General features: G+C 47.7%; 1 long non-coding RNA gene across 6 annotated transcripts; it reads right to left on the bottom strand.

The window, feature by feature from the left end:
- Positions 1-3,949: 3,949 nt before the first annotated feature.
- On the bottom strand, positions 3,950-14,369 carry LOC140690885 (uncharacterized). Of its 6 annotated transcripts, none has more exons than XR_012066231.1 (5): positions 8,685-14,369; positions 6,282-6,521; positions 6,025-6,138; positions 5,234-5,448; positions 3,950-4,591 (listed from the first exon to the last, which is right to left on the bottom strand). It is a non-coding gene; the product is annotated as an uncharacterized lncRNA (long non-coding RNA). The 6 variants fall into 6 exon arrangements; XR_012066229.1 differs by having other exon boundaries at positions 3,950-5,448; positions 8,685-8,826; positions 13,977-14,369; XR_012066230.1 differs by having other exon boundaries at positions 3,950-5,448; positions 8,685-8,826; positions 10,008-10,072.
- Between the last annotated feature and the right edge of the window lie 841 nt (positions 14,370-15,210).

Raw genomic sequence — 15,210 nt, 5'->3', positions numbered from 1 at the left:
ATTTTGCCTGCTCTACATTTTAGTCTCCAGGAAAAACAAATCTGTAACAACTGAAATGGTGCAAATTAAAGCACTTAAGAGAGAGGCCGTCAGTGGATGGGCGGGGAGAAAACAGACCCTTCCCGCTTGTGTCAGGTGCCCAAGACAGAAGAGGAAGAATTGGAGCCTTGTGGTAGCAGCCTGTTGCCCTGCATGGAACCCAATGAATCTTTTTCTTTCTCTGATCTCCCTGCAAGCCTTGATGTAGGAGGGTGTGTTAGCCTGGATATTCACTAACGTCCGTGAACACAGCCTGTCAGCGGTTTGTACTTAATCCAGCTCCTTTATCCTAGAGTTCGGTACATCTCAGGGCTGGGAAGTCGGCTCAGCTCCCCTCTGGCCTCATCTGCCTGCCAGTGAGGCGTGGTGCCCAGCATAGACAGTGCATGCAGCCCTGACCTGGGGAGGCAGGGACCCTTCTCCTAGGATCAGGGTGGTGTGAAGAGAATCCTCCTTCTCTGCCTGAATCAGGCCTGTGGAGCTGAGGCCGTAAAACTGGGGTGTTTGGAGAGCTGCCACCTGCAGACGGTTTTTTAATGGATCCCGTGTTATCTCAGGAGCATTCAGAGTGTCAGACAGTGACAGTGATCATAATCTTTTAAGTGTCAGGCTAACTTTCATTGTGATGAAGAAGTGAATAAACACAAGATTTTTTTTACCGAGTATCAAGGAAGGCTTCAAAACCCACAACCAGGGACAGTTATTGACTTAGAGGTGACCAGGACGGAATGGTAAGCCACGTTTATTTTCAAGATTCCTTTTTATTCAGATAATAACTTTTTCTTAGGGTTTGCGTGATTTGGAGGAAAAAGGAAGAATTGACCTAAAGGAGGTTAACAAATGATCAGTGTATTAGGTGATAGCTTTTTCTGTCTTCATTTGATTTCTCAGAATTTCAAAATAGACGTAGCGATCACTGTAAGTTTCCCCAGTTGTTAGGGAGAACGCTAGAAGTTCTGGTTAACCTTAGGCTTGTCATGCGGATTGTGCAAATGAGAGTTATGTAGAACCACAGCAAGAAATGAAACAGGACATTCGTACCGACAGATAGGGAGCAATGAACCAAATTTAAAGAAATGAACCAAATTTAAAAAAATGAACCATTGGTCTAGTGAAGACAGGAAAGCATTGCAGGAAAAAAGCCGATGAAGAGGATGATATCCATAAAGGATAAAATGATCATGTAAGTATTGAACTTTTATGTACACATTGGTTAATCTTAACCCCTTGTAGGAAGTAGGGGGTTTGAATAGATTCCAGTTTTTCTTGGCAAGGATGGGAAGTACCCAGCCCTGCATCCCTGAATCGTGTTCCCTACGGCCCTGTCTAATGTGCTAATTTGATGTTTCTGCCTCCAGGCTTCAGCGCACGTGCTCTGACGTTTAAATCCCTTGAGCGTTCTTACTCGGGTCCGTGATGTCACTGTCCTTCGTAGATCTGCTTTAGCAAATCGTTGCTCAGCAGTTAGCCAGGCTTCTCAATAGAACAGAAACTGGAGAACGGGTTTCTGTAAATTGATGTTCCTTCAGAGACTAGGCTGGCTACACTATTTTTCTTCTAAAATAAGCTGATCCCACCGTGTGCTATAATTCCAGGTATGATTTCTTTATTGTGAGTCAATCTGCAAAAGAAGGCACCGTCACTCCCACTGATTACAATGTCATCCATGTCACGCTTTTCTTGAGCCCAGACGCAGCACAGAATCTAACTTACAAACTGTGCCACATGTATTACAATTTGTCGGTAAGGCTATTTTCTCTCATCTGGGTGTTGTGCATCTGTGAATCCCGTCCTCCCAATTCATCCCCACCCTTGCCTCCTTTGGTAACCGTAAGTTTGTTTTCAATGTCTGTGAGTCTGTTTCTGCTTTGTCAATAAGTTCATTTGTGCTATTTTTTAGATTCCACATATAAGTGACATCATGTATTGGCTTTTCTCTGTCTGGCTTCACTTAATATGATGTACCCTGGGTCCATCCATGCTGCTGCATATGGCATTATTTCATTCTTCTTTATGGCTGAGTATTCCATTGTGTGTGTGCGCACATATGTTGGTTGTATATGGGTGTATGTTAGGTTGCTTCCATGTCTTGTCTACTGTAAATAGTGCTACAGTGAACAGCAGGGTGCATTTATCTTTTTGAACTACACCTTTTGCCTTTCCTGGATCCATGCCCTGGAGTGGGATTGCTGGGTCACATCGTAACCCTATCTAGTCTTTTAAGAACCTCCACACTGTTTTCCATTATGGTTTTGCAGTAAGTCTTTTTTGATACTGGTTTTCCATCAGATTTGTAAAACTGTTCAAAACTGAATCTATACTTAGAACCTGGAATATCAGTAAATATCTGAATTCAGGGAATGCTATAAAGGTAAACAAAAAAGAAGTGGGTTTTTTGTTTGTTTGTTATTCTCTCTCCTAAAGGGCATCATCCGAGTGCCTGCTCCCTGCCACTACGCCCATAAGCTGGCTTCCCTCGTGGGCCAGAGTGTTCACCAAGAACCACATCACTCCCTGTCAAAGCGTCTCTATTACCTTTAGCCTACAGGAGCAAGTGCAATACTGAAAACCACACTGCAAATTTACTATCTCATTCTGAAGCTGTACATCTGAAATATTTTCCTAGATGCATCGTTTTACACTCTAAGTGTTCTTGATTGCACATGGAAGAGGTTCGGAGCAGTGTTACGCTGCTTTCAACATTACCACTGACTTAACACGAGGCAGGAGAAATGACCGTGAGGGTTTTGCCTTTATACTGACCTTGGAAACGTGTCACCAGGACGTGATGATCAAACGTGCCAGAGCACTTCGCCCTGCACGCAGTCCTGCTCTGCTCATTGTAATGGCTGGGCATTCGTCACGTGGAGAGTGTATCTATGAGCAATTAAATTCTACTTGGAGAATTCTATCTACTTTATTTTTGGAACAACGTTTTTCCTAAGGACAGCAAAGACGTAAAAGTGGCAAAATTAAATGGTGATTGATTTGTTTTGTTTAATATCTTGTATGAATGAAATGACCTACGTATGAAATAGGTTGTTCTATGTACCCGAGTGGGAATTTGAATGTGTTTTTGGTGGTGCTGTAGTGAGGAGAGCCTTGTGATTTAAAAGTTGGCAGCATTTTGTCACTTTTTCCACAAAGAAGGGAAGTTAAGGGCTTTGTTACTGTTTAATTTATTCCCTTGTGCATGTTCTAAGTGACAATATCGTGGTAGCTGTGTGACCATCGGAGAGTGTTTATGTGAAGCCATCAAGTTTTTCCTGAAAGTGGACACTTTGTTTTCCTCTTTACTTTTCCCTCTTTACTTTAGTTTCCTCTAAACTAAATAGACTCAGGTAATAATATGTGAAAACACTTTGTCTTCTTATGCTCCTAAATAGTGGTATATTTTGGTGGGGAGGTGGTTGAGGGGAGTAGACTGGCTTCAAATACATCAGAAAGGGTCAGTTTAAAAACAGTAATTGCTTTGATTACACATTGATCAGTTTAGGTTTGCAATTTGAAGCCCTATTATGAGAATTTAAATTAAAATAAGTCATTTATATATATTGTAATGCAGATAATGTGCTACCTGGCAGTATTGAAAATGATGAGAAATCATTAAATAGAAGATGGCACATGACGTTCTAAAGCTAGAATTCGACTTTCAGTACATGGATAATAGTGCACTTGTAAAGATCTACAAACATCATTTGGAAGCATCAAATTCAAAGTAATGAGGCCTTCTGGATGTTTCCTATCCATGTCATACAAATATCATTTATTCATAGCACTGCATAATTTCTTGACTTATACATTTAAAATGTGATGCAATAAAATATTCATGTTAAATCACTGAACACGTGGGTTGTTTACACTCTTGAGCTATTATGAATCGTGATGCTGTAGACATTTCATACACCAATCTTGGTGGATGTGTTTTTATTCCTTTCGGGAAAATAACTAGGGGTGGGCTCGCTGGGGCATAGGGTAACATTGTATTTAGCACATTGAGGGAATGCCAGAGAGTTCCCCAAAGAGGCCGTACCATTTTACACATCAGCATGACCTTTATTCCTAGAAATGAACCAAAACATCTTTTGCGAGCTACGTGTGCTGAATTTTAACGCTGACTATTGGTTGATCCCAGTGGGTATGGAAGTGTATTTGCTCCAGAGCAATAAGCACGGATGTGCACAGCTCAGGTCTCTGGCTCCCCCAGACAGGGACCAGACAGGGGCAGGCGGGGCAGGGAGAGTGACACTGAGGACGGCCATGGGATTTGCTGGTGCTGAGCTGAGGCTCCAGGCTCACTTCATCTCGGAGATCCTGCGCCCTCTCAGTCCGTGGGAACCTCACACACACAGAGCTGGAGGCAGGGCTGTGGTCAAGCTCACTGACACGGGAAAACACAACCGCATCCCGAGGAACCCATCTTACGAACACACTTTCTGAAGAGAACATTGTAATAGCGCAGGCAGTCCGCCGAGCAGGCCTGGCGCTCTCTGCAGAGGGCGAGGGTCACCTTCACAGGCTCATTGTCCAACTTGCTGACCACTTCCTTTCTCTGAGATAAAGGAAAAAGAAAAACGAGGAAGGTTCAGAGGTTCTTCCAAGGAGACTAAGCTCCAGTGCGGCACAAATGTCACTTAGTTACCAACCCCCCACCGTGGGAGGAGCCTTCTCAGCCACAAAAGGGCCATGCAGGTAGGAGATGTGACTTGCAACACAGAAGTGCAGAGTCAGACTTAAGTATTTAAATCAAAACTATTCTTTTCTACTTAAACAAACTCGTTTAATTTATTTGGTTAATTACTGTTGAAGTTTATAGAAGGAAATACTAAGTCCTTCACCCAATGTTTTTTTTCTGTTGAAGGTTTGGAGGGAACAAGAAATAAAATAAAAAATAAATTACTCAGAACTTCATTATCAGCATTTGAGACATACTGTGCCATTAAAAGGGTAAAAGATATATATATACATATACATGTTTTACCCTTATATGAAATTCAGTTTACACACTGACACAGACACAGGACAGCATCAGCGATAATCAGACATGGGACGTTGTTTTGTTACAAGTCATGTGGGCAGGAGATGTCAGGGTGTTTCCACAAACTGTTGCACAGGGACAGTGGGAGTCTGGCTGTCATAGAGTGAAAATGGGAGAAAGAGAATGTCAAGAAAATACAGAATAACATTCCGTAACTGTTGCCCCCAGCAAGTGAGGGAACAATAAGGAGCTTCCGTCGTGTATGTGACGGTTTCCCAGCAAGGTTTCCAGTTGAGAGAGTAAAGCGTCATGGTTTCTCCCATCCTCTACGTCTGGCGTGTAGGCGACATTGTACTTGCACACGTTCCCCTGGAGACAAGACTTCAGTCGGAAATGATTCGACATGAGCCTCACTGTGCGACCCTGTGTGCCTGAATAATTGAGCCCAGAGTCAGTAACGAAACACAAAAGAGTTTAGACGGGACGACACTGAGAGCCAAATTTAGATCAAACAAGAAGGCTTGCAAATAGCATAAGCGATTATATACACCAGACACTCAGAAAACCTGACATCCATTTAGGGGAATCCTGATGCAAGACCACATATGGGAAGTTCAAGGACTGAGGTATTTAACAGTAGAAAAATACCCAAATAAAACCTCTGCAGCACAGGGCTTCCAAACTCAGTCGACTGGTGGGGGAGGGGGAGGGAGCCACTGCACAGGATAATGCGTAGTTCTTTATTTTTTTTTAAACCTCAGCACAACCAAAGAGCTGGGCCGTTCTATCTCAGTGGTTAATAAAAGAGAAAAATGAAGAGTACACCCAGGGCTCTAAGTCTTCATTTCTGCAAAAGTGAATGTTCTCACAAAGCTGTGAGAGGGTGGGAGGGGCGAGGGCACCTCGACCTACAGGGATGGTGTAAAGCATCGCAGGGAGTCCAGCACGAGCTAATCACTAAGCGGGCCATAAACTCCATAAAAGTGGGTTGTTAGTGGCCAGCGGACCTCTTGTGCACCTTCTAACATGGTCCAGGTTCTGCTGTGTGTTCACCATGCAGTCTTGGTACCATCTCCCGACATCGCTTCTCTCCCGCAGCCTGGACACCACCTGAAGCGCCTCTAGACATAAAGGAGGAGGGAAAGGCGGTCCTTCACACGGTGAAAAGGGAAGCGCAGCTAGGACGGGCAGTATCACATCCCAGCTACTAGGTGGAAGAGTCAGTTTGGGGTAGAAAGATGTCAATGGACCCAAACAACATTACCTCAGCAGTAGGTCATCAGGAGAGACGAATGTTACCCGGAAGCCTTTCCCAACAGGCCCCCAGTCCGCATCAGCACTCGCCTTAGCGCCTCACTCCTCCCTGCTCCAACACTTGTCTTCATTCACCTGGTCTGGGGCTCAGAGTACAAGATTCTTCAACAGCAGCCATCTCATCCCTGCATCTTCCGGGGCTTGTCACCTGGCACCACACTGCTCTCTAGAGGCCACCAGAAAATGCTGCCTGAATGAACAAGTCATTTAAAATATCCAGATTACTACCTTTTAATGAGGGAACTCATTTTTACTTTTTAAAATTTTTTGATATGTTCCTTTTATTAACAGCAACTGGGAAAGGCTCTCACGCTATTTTATTACATTCTAAGATGCATACATGCACTATTTCATGACACCCCCTCAGAGATGTGATACAGATAACAAAAAAATAGGTGTTTCAATTTGGGATGCCCAAATGTATGGTTTCATGATACAGAGACTGCATTTTGTATCAGTTGACATTAAGAATAGTTACCTGCACTTCTCTTAGTTTCCTAGTGTTTAAAGCTTCGACCCACCACAATTCACTATTGATTTTGCTGTAAGAAGCAGAGCGACGCAGAGTGACATCAGCAGAACAGAGCCCCGGACACTCCGTCGCCAGTGAACACACCAGCTCAGCAGCAATACTGGGATGGTTCCCATCGAGAGAAATCCAGACTTGGCTGAGAGGCTCCTATACCCTGGGCAGGTGAGAAACCAACCCCCTAGAAGCCACCAGGAAGACTGGACACCCCTGCTGGCTGTGAGCCCCAGCCCCAGCCCAGCATCCTAGGAGGAGGAAACCTCAGTGAACCCTTGTCCCTGATGAGGAACAGAGCTGGACCTCACATCCCGAGTCCCAGCCTTCCTGGGTGCTGCCTGCAGGATGGCTTCTGTCTTGCCCACCTCAAAGGGATGAGGGGACCCAGCATGTGCGAGAGACCCCAGGGCTACAGAAAATAAAGCCAGTGGTTTGAAGCAGCTTCTGGGTACTTCCCATAGCTCACCCCGACCCCCAACTCAGCACAGAGAGAGTGGGACCCTCCGAGAACACTGTCAATGGGTATGTGCTAACCAGGTGACACAGAAGAAATGGGTCAGCTCTTAGACACGGAGCCTGCCGGGGCGGGTCATGATGCCTGAAGACACCATGACTATTTACACTATTGAATCGGAAATGAAAAAGCTCCAAACAAAGAAAAACCCAGGACCAGCTGACTTTGTTGGTGAGCTCTACTAAACATTCTAAGAGGAATGAATGCTAACCCTTTTCAAACTCGTCCCAAGACTTGAAGAGGAAACAGTCCCCAAGTCGTGTGACCAGGTCAGCATTATCCTGATTCCCAGAAAAAGGCACCAAAAGAAAAAAAAAAGCCAACATCTCTGAAGAATATAGACAGAAAAGCACAGCAATTTTCCAGCAAACTGACTTCAACAGCACATTTTAAAACATCACACACTACAGCCAAGTAGGATTTATCCTTGGGCTGCAAGGATGATTCAGCAGATGAAAATCAATGAACAGGACGCACCACTATTAACGGAATGAAGGATAAAAACCATGTAATCCTCTCAACAGAAGCAGAGAAAGCGCTGCACATGGGTCACCACCCTTCCAGGATAAAAACTCTCAATAAACTAAAGAGAAGGCCCTCCACGTCGTAAAGATCGCACGTGAAAAGCCCGCGATGAAACTGCTGCTCCGTAATGAAAAACTGAACACGTTTCCTCTCAGGTCAGGAGCAACGTGAGGACTCCCGTTCTCACTACTTGCGCTCATCACAGTCGGGGAAGTTCTAGCCGGACAATTAGGCAGAAATTTACAATAAAAAAAAAACTGAAAGGCATCCAAATTGGAAAGAAATAAAAATGGCCCCTGTTTGCAAACAACATTATCTTCTACTTAGCCCCAAAGACTCCACAAAAACAAAACCATACCTGTTAAAATAAGTGTATCATGACAGCCTTTCACGTCTGAGGATGACACTGTGAAGGTCAAGCGCGTCTGAGACCTGCTCAGCCTGTCAGTGAAGCCATCCACAAACCCAAGAAGCCGTGTTTCCAGAACTCCTAGTTACCGAGTGACCACACAAACGCATTTCCTAAATGCGAAAAGCAGTTACGCTGAATTGGCTCGTGAGTGATGATGCCCATTTCTTCTCCCAGAAGCCTTAGAATAGAGCGGGCAGAGGCACTGACCGCCAGGCGATCCGCTGCGGGAGGGCCTTGTAAGCTGGCCGTGTCTTCCCATCCTGCCAACCTCGCGGGAGCGCCGAGGCTGTCGGCCTAGAATGTTCCTGCTGTCACGTGCCCTCGTGCGTTAGCATGCTCTCCCCCGCACCGGATCCTCCTCCTTCCTCCTGTTTACCTGAAGGCTGAGACGTTCCTTCTGCTCCTCTAGGTTGTTCAGCTCCAACCGCTTGGATAACCCACGACAGAGACTGGGCTCCAGGCCGGAATTGACGAGGCTGCCGGCTTTGACAAGGTGGCCGAGTCTGCATGTTTTCAGACTGGAAATAAACAGTAATGTTATCCATGTGTTCATCCATCATGTAAAAATTACTGTATGCCTGCCATGTGCCATGATGCATGTATCAGGGCATAAAGCAAAGGAACCTTCCTTGAAAAGCTCACATTCCAGGGACACAAAATAAATTAAAATGACAATTTTAACTTACATAGCATGAGTATGATCAATGGTAGGGAAATAAAGCAAAAAGTAGAAGAAGGCAAAGATGGGAATTTGGGAGCTATTGGGAAGGTAGGCTGTGAAGGGGCTGGTGGCATTAATTAACAGGGGACAAAGCAGAGCCTCAGTGAGAAGGTGACACTGAAACAAAGGCTGGGAGGCAGGGAGATAAAGCTACAGAAGCCTCAGGTGGAGGGCAGACGGCAAAGCTCCTAAGGACGCAGCGCTCACAGAAGAGCAAGGCACCCCAGGGCGAGGGGAGCAGGAGGACTCAGAGGTGGGAGGGGGACCAGCTTACGGAAACTGCCTCTGCCTCTGAGCAAATGGGACCCTTACAGGGTGTTGGGTTGGACGTGAATCCAATCTGTTTGGCTCTGTGTTGGGAACAGACGGAGGCTGAGACCAGGGCCAAAGCCAGGAGACCAGTTAGGAAGGAGGCCACTTACGGGGTCCAGCCAGGGACGCTGGGGGTTTAGCCCAGAGGGTGAGAACCTCTCAGACGCTGGATGTGATTTGGAAGTCAGGGACAACAGTGTTTCCTGGCAGTGTATGTGAAAGGGTGTGAGGTCAAGAGAGGATGAATCCAGGGACTTTGGCCTTGGATCTGGAATACAGGGCCGTGTCTGGGAGAACAAGTCAGGAGCGAGGGGCGGCCACAGGGGGTTAGCACAGGAGGGGGTCTGGTTGGAGATAAAAACACGGGAACCTGTCCCCATACCAGATCCCACTTAAAGCCATGATGCTGATGTGGTGACCAAGGTGTGAGTACAGGACGAGGGAGAGGAGGCCCAAAAACTAGATCCTGGGCTGATCGACAGGACAGGAGGCAGCACAGCCGAGGGAAGCCGCAGAGGCTGCCAGCGAGGGAGGAGGAAATCCCAGGCTGTGCCGTGACCACCACGCAGAGGGAGTTTATCAAAGGAGAAAAGAGAGGAGAATTCTTCCAGGTACCAGGGATAGGCAGGACCAAGGAGGCAAGACCGAGGAGGACTGAGGACAGACCTGGGGATGTGACCACGTGGAGCATCCCGGGGAAGCCCAGCAAGAGCCGTTTCCATGGAGCGATGGGGAGAGCGCCCAAGTGGAGGGAAGGGACGGGAGGGGGAGGAGGCCTGGGGTTCAGAGCAGAGACGAGATGTCTTTGCTGTGAGGCAAAGAGCGAGGAGTGACTGTGAGGAAAGTGGAAGCAGGAGAGGACTCTTGCTGGCTGAGAGCACGCTCAGCCGGCTGCAGGCAGGTGGGAGTGATGTAGGAGAGCAGAAACCTGCTGACTCTGGAGATGGAGGGGACACTTGCAGGAGAGACCTCTGGGGATAGGCAATTGTTAAAGGGCCCGGGAACTACTTCCTTTAGGGAGGAGCAGAGCTAGTGCCCTACAGTCTCAGATGAGGGGCCAAGGCCAGGATGAGGAGATGCCCTGAAGTTCTGCTTTGATGTCTGTCTGTCTCGGTGACATAGGAGTTGATGACTAAGGCTGGGAATTAGGGCGGAGGAGGAGGAGGAGGGAGAGGAGGGGTTGAGGCTTGAGCAGGTGGGGGGAGGAGGAGAGAGGAGCAGCAGTCTCAGGGGAGAATGAAGGGCCCTGACGGGGTCACGTGACTGCCAGGCCGTGCAAAGTGCATGTGGGAGAAGAGAAGACAGAAGTGCATGGAGTCCGCAGGGACAGCAAGTTGTAAAGAAGGCTGAGATTTCTATCCACCCTAGTCTGTTCAAGCACTTGAGTGGAACTTTTTGTTTTGAAGACACTCCCAAAACACAAGTCACTGGCTGAAGCTACGAGATGTAGTTGCCTTTCTGTCCTCCTGGGTTGGAAGAAAGGCTGTTTGCATCCGGGAAGACACATGGAAGGGGAGCGATGGGGAGGATATCCAGGTAGGTGACGCCCACCCACACGTCAGCCTCAGCGTCTGACTTTCCTTAAGAGACCAGTTCCTTCTCTGTCAGCAGGAGAGAACCCTAGACCTGACCTCTACTGGCTCAGCAGCCAATTCTGCCTCCTGCCTGGGGAGGCAGCATCATTTACATACAGGCAGCAACACTAGGCAGCTCACTGCTGCGCAGAGGTTCACTGCTTGGGCGAAGCTCAGTGCCGGTGGCTCTCCAGGCACCCACGGCTATCTGGGCGTCCTTGGCGCTCCTGGCTCTCGTGGCGTCCCCGGTACCCTTGGCGCTCCGAGTACCCCTGGCGGCTCTCCAGGCGCTCCGGGCGCAGCATGTTCCGACGATGCTTGGCCACGCGCTCTGCCTCTGGCTCGAGTCCCAGCCCTGCCGAACATTGCTGTCCTGCAGGCGGTGACCCTCACGGGCAGAGGCCCTTAAAGAACACGGTTATGCCAGGTATCTCTGTATAGTTGCCCGACAATTTTTCTAACTATGACATCAAATAAAGCATCCGTTTGCTAACTACACATGTTTTCCAATCACGCCAACAGGAGGGACTGCCCCGAAATTGTCAGAGCGGTGTCCTGTAGTAAAAGACAAGGGGCCCCGGTAAGATCTTCATGGGAATGTGAGGAAATTGTTGATTCTGATTCTCTTCTCCACACAGATTCACAGGACACTGTGGGTCAAGCGCTCGCGAGTACGAGGCAGGTGTGTACCGGGATCTTCTCACCTACTAGGCGTCCCCACAGCACAGAGAGGGGCCGTAGACGTTCTCTAACACACACACACAGCCCACACAGCTCACCCGCCTTCCTGCCTCCCCTGGAATTAGGAAGCCCTGGCGCTCAGGTCCCGCTCCTCCAGCCCCGCAGCATCTGACTGCTGCTCTCCGCGGGATGAGGGAGGCAGAGCTCCTTCCCAGAGAGATCAGTCTTTCCCGGGACACAGCCCTGTGCCTGGGAGCAGTCAGCGCCCCAGGTTGGGCTCGGAGGAAGGACCAGCCTGGCCGCTGGGCGGGATGCGCGGCCCACACAGCAGGGTTGGGGCTGGACCGAGCCCCCCCCCAAGTTCAACTGCAGCCCCACCAGGCCCGCTGCTCCCAGCGCCGCCCTGCAGCGGCACCTGGCGAGTCAGGAGGCGCTGGAGGGCAGGTGGGCTAGGAGCGGGGCTGCTCTGCCTGCCCTTGGCCCCGCTTTCTCTCACCCATCAGCCCTCCGCGGATTAACCTGCCAGGTGACTCTACCAAATGATGTGCACTTGGAACTCCAGAAACGTTTGTCCTTCCAACTTCACACTTGAACTAAGTCCCTGCTGTTGCCAGTATAACTCTCTTACAGCCGCTGAGGCTGTGTTTGGATTCAAGACTAAGTCTCCTTGGCACAGAGCCTACAGGTGGATGTGCAGCGATTTGGGTGCAAAGTATGAGGGGTCCATTTTTAAAAATGATGTTTGTTATGTCAGTCTTTTTGCTGATTGCTTCCAGGTTTCTGTCATTCTTCGGCCTTGCGACTAAAAATTTATAAAATCACTCATCTTTCTTTTAATATATTTATAATTGCATTGTTTTGTATTTAAATCCTTGGTGTACACAGTGATTATCCATTCTGCTTACAAGAAGGATAGTTATCTGACACTTTTTCTTGAATACTCCTTTCTGTACCTACTGTTGTGAAATTCCATTGTTACCCTGCGGACAGTTGTGTGCATGCTCAGCTCGAAACCTAAAGTCGATTCTGCACTCTCCGTGGTGCTGCGGTAACACAATGTCTTGTCTGCTGTATCTTGAAACTCTCCTGAAGACCAAAAAAGCCCGTATGTGCTAATGGCACAAAACTTTCTGGTTCTTCCTTTAAATATATTCTTTCAAATGCATGTTAGATTCATTGCGTGGGTTTCTAGACTATAACAAATTCTGTTTTCCTGTTAATTTGGGGCTATATTGAATTTAGACGTTGATGTCGTTCCTTCAAGTTCATTATTTTCTTCTGTCTGTTTAAAAAGGATGCTCCATGAATATAATAAATCTATGTTGCTAAGCACACAATGTATAATATTGTCATTTATATGACATTAACAGCATGTAGGAGGGTACACAGAACAGATCCAAATGTGAGTAGAGGTGTAAGTCACTGAAACGACTTTGGTATTGATCTAAGCAGAGCGTTGCAAATTCAGGGGTTAGTTGCAGTTCCCTGGGAAACCACTAAGACTATAACACAGAGTATGTAGTCAGAGACACGACACCGGCATTCAGTTGACGCCCTGGAGAATAAGCAACAACAGAAAGCAGTGATGGAGGAATCTTAGAACAAAAAGATGCAGCCCGTCTAGAAAACATATGGTGAAAGGACAGAGTTCAGTGCTACCTGACTGGTGATTAATTTAAATGTATATGGTTTGCAAACGCCAATTAATAGGCAGATATTGGCAGAATGTGTAAAAAGCTATGATCGAGCTCTATGCCATCTACAAAAGTCACCCTTTAAATTCAAGACACAAAGAGGTTAAAAGTCAAAGGATGGATGAACACATACCAAGCAACTATTAACGCAAAAGGAATTAGACTGGCTTTATTAATATACGGCAAATACACTTTATGATAATTTTTTTCTAGAGACAAAGAAGGACATTTTATAGTGACAAAGGGGTCCGTGTTTCGAGGAGGTGACAGTTGTAAGCATTTTGCACTGAACAAGATAGCTTCAAAATAGGTGATACAAACTGACAGAATAGAAAAGAGAAACACGCCCCTCAGCCATATGGCTGGGAACATCCACATTCAACTTTCCATAGTGGGGAGGATCTGGGATTTTTCGGGCTGCTCCCATCAGCACTGCGGGGTGGACAGCGTAGGGGCTGAGACCCCTTGTTGATGGCTCAGGGCACTGAAATGTAGGGAGGGTTCTCTGCCCAGAGTCACAGCACTGCTGGGCAGTGGGCCTGAGGCGGGGGTGGAGTTAGTTCCTGGGGGTAGTGATTCCCGAACACCTGGACATGAGATCACGCCCTGGACACCCAAACCGACAGCTCCTCCCTCCTCTCCCGCATCCTCCTGCTCTAAGGTTGCTGCGAGGAGACAGCGGGTACCTGGAGGAGGTGCCTGACCCAAAAGAATGGCTCAAATCTTGACCCAAGTGCTGGCTCCATGTTTCAATCCCTGACCCCAAAATACAATGCCTTTCCCCCAAACGAAGACCCCCTCATTGGACTGAGGGGATCCAGACACATGTCCGTCTCCCCCTCCCTTGCCCCTCAGCTGCTTTGCCATGAGGTGCCCACCCTGAGTGACCAATAGTCTGCTTGACTCTCCGACTCAGAACCCAGAACATTCCAAACCAACGGCCCACGTAACAGTTGCCCACAGAATATAACCGTCTTCAACTGACCAAACTGAGATGACGAGCTGTTCATATTCACTAACTGGGAAAGGGGTCTCCTGGGCTGGGGCTTTGGTGGCTGAACGAATGAAGTCTTTGGTAAAAGTGGGTCCTTCTCTTTTTGTGATCATAGACCATGATGAACACTGAGAGAACCGTTGACCTACTGCTTGGAGAAGACCCCTGGGAAGTATCCGTTCATTCCCAGGTCACACTTCTCTCCTTGTTTCCTGGCTCCCACGGGGGACGCAGCTGGATCAAAGCTGGGCTGGGGGAGAGGGAAGCTGCCTCACGGCGAGTGCCTGAAATATTCAAAGTACCCAGCAGACTGACTGTGTGGGGCATGACTTTATTCAGATGACAAATATTAACATAGAAGGGGAGCCCCACACAGTGACGGAGAGCGTGGGAGATGGTGCCTGACAGTTTGGGTTCAGACCCTGCCTAGAAGCTACATACATTATCTGGGAAATTTATATAGACCCTCTTGTCCTCAGTTTCCTGTTCTGTGACAGGAAAATGTTCATAGGGTCTACTTAGGGCTGTTATGAGGCTAATAATACGTGAACACAGATAAAGCCTGAGGAAAATGATCAGTACTTCATACGTGTACCGATTATTGAAATATTAATAGTGAGAAACAATAAGCAAGAACAGTGGCAGTGATGCCTCCAGAGGAATGGGTGTGAGTCAGGAAAGACGGAAGGTTACATTTCAGCCTCTCTATGTGTGAAAGGCTTTGCAGCTCAGGGGAGTATCTGTTATCACGTCCTGTGAACTCCACATCAGCGCTGTGGGGTGGGCAGAGGAGGGGCTGTGACCCACCTTTTGTGGTGCAGGGCACTGAAGTTCAGAGGGGATCAATGACTTGCTCAGAGCCCTAAGCCGGGTGAGTGATGAATCTGAGACAGGAATGTAGTTGGCCAGTTCGGGACAGAGATCCC

Source organism: Vicugna pacos, chromosome 32 (genome assembly GCF_048564905.1).
Source record: "Vicugna pacos chromosome 32, VicPac4, whole genome shotgun sequence".
In the NCBI taxonomy this organism is placed as follows: domain Eukaryota; kingdom Metazoa; phylum Chordata; class Mammalia; order Artiodactyla; family Camelidae; genus Vicugna; species Vicugna pacos.
Note: the sequence above shows the minus strand (reverse complement) of the source record. Positions and strands in the feature narration are given on the sequence as shown.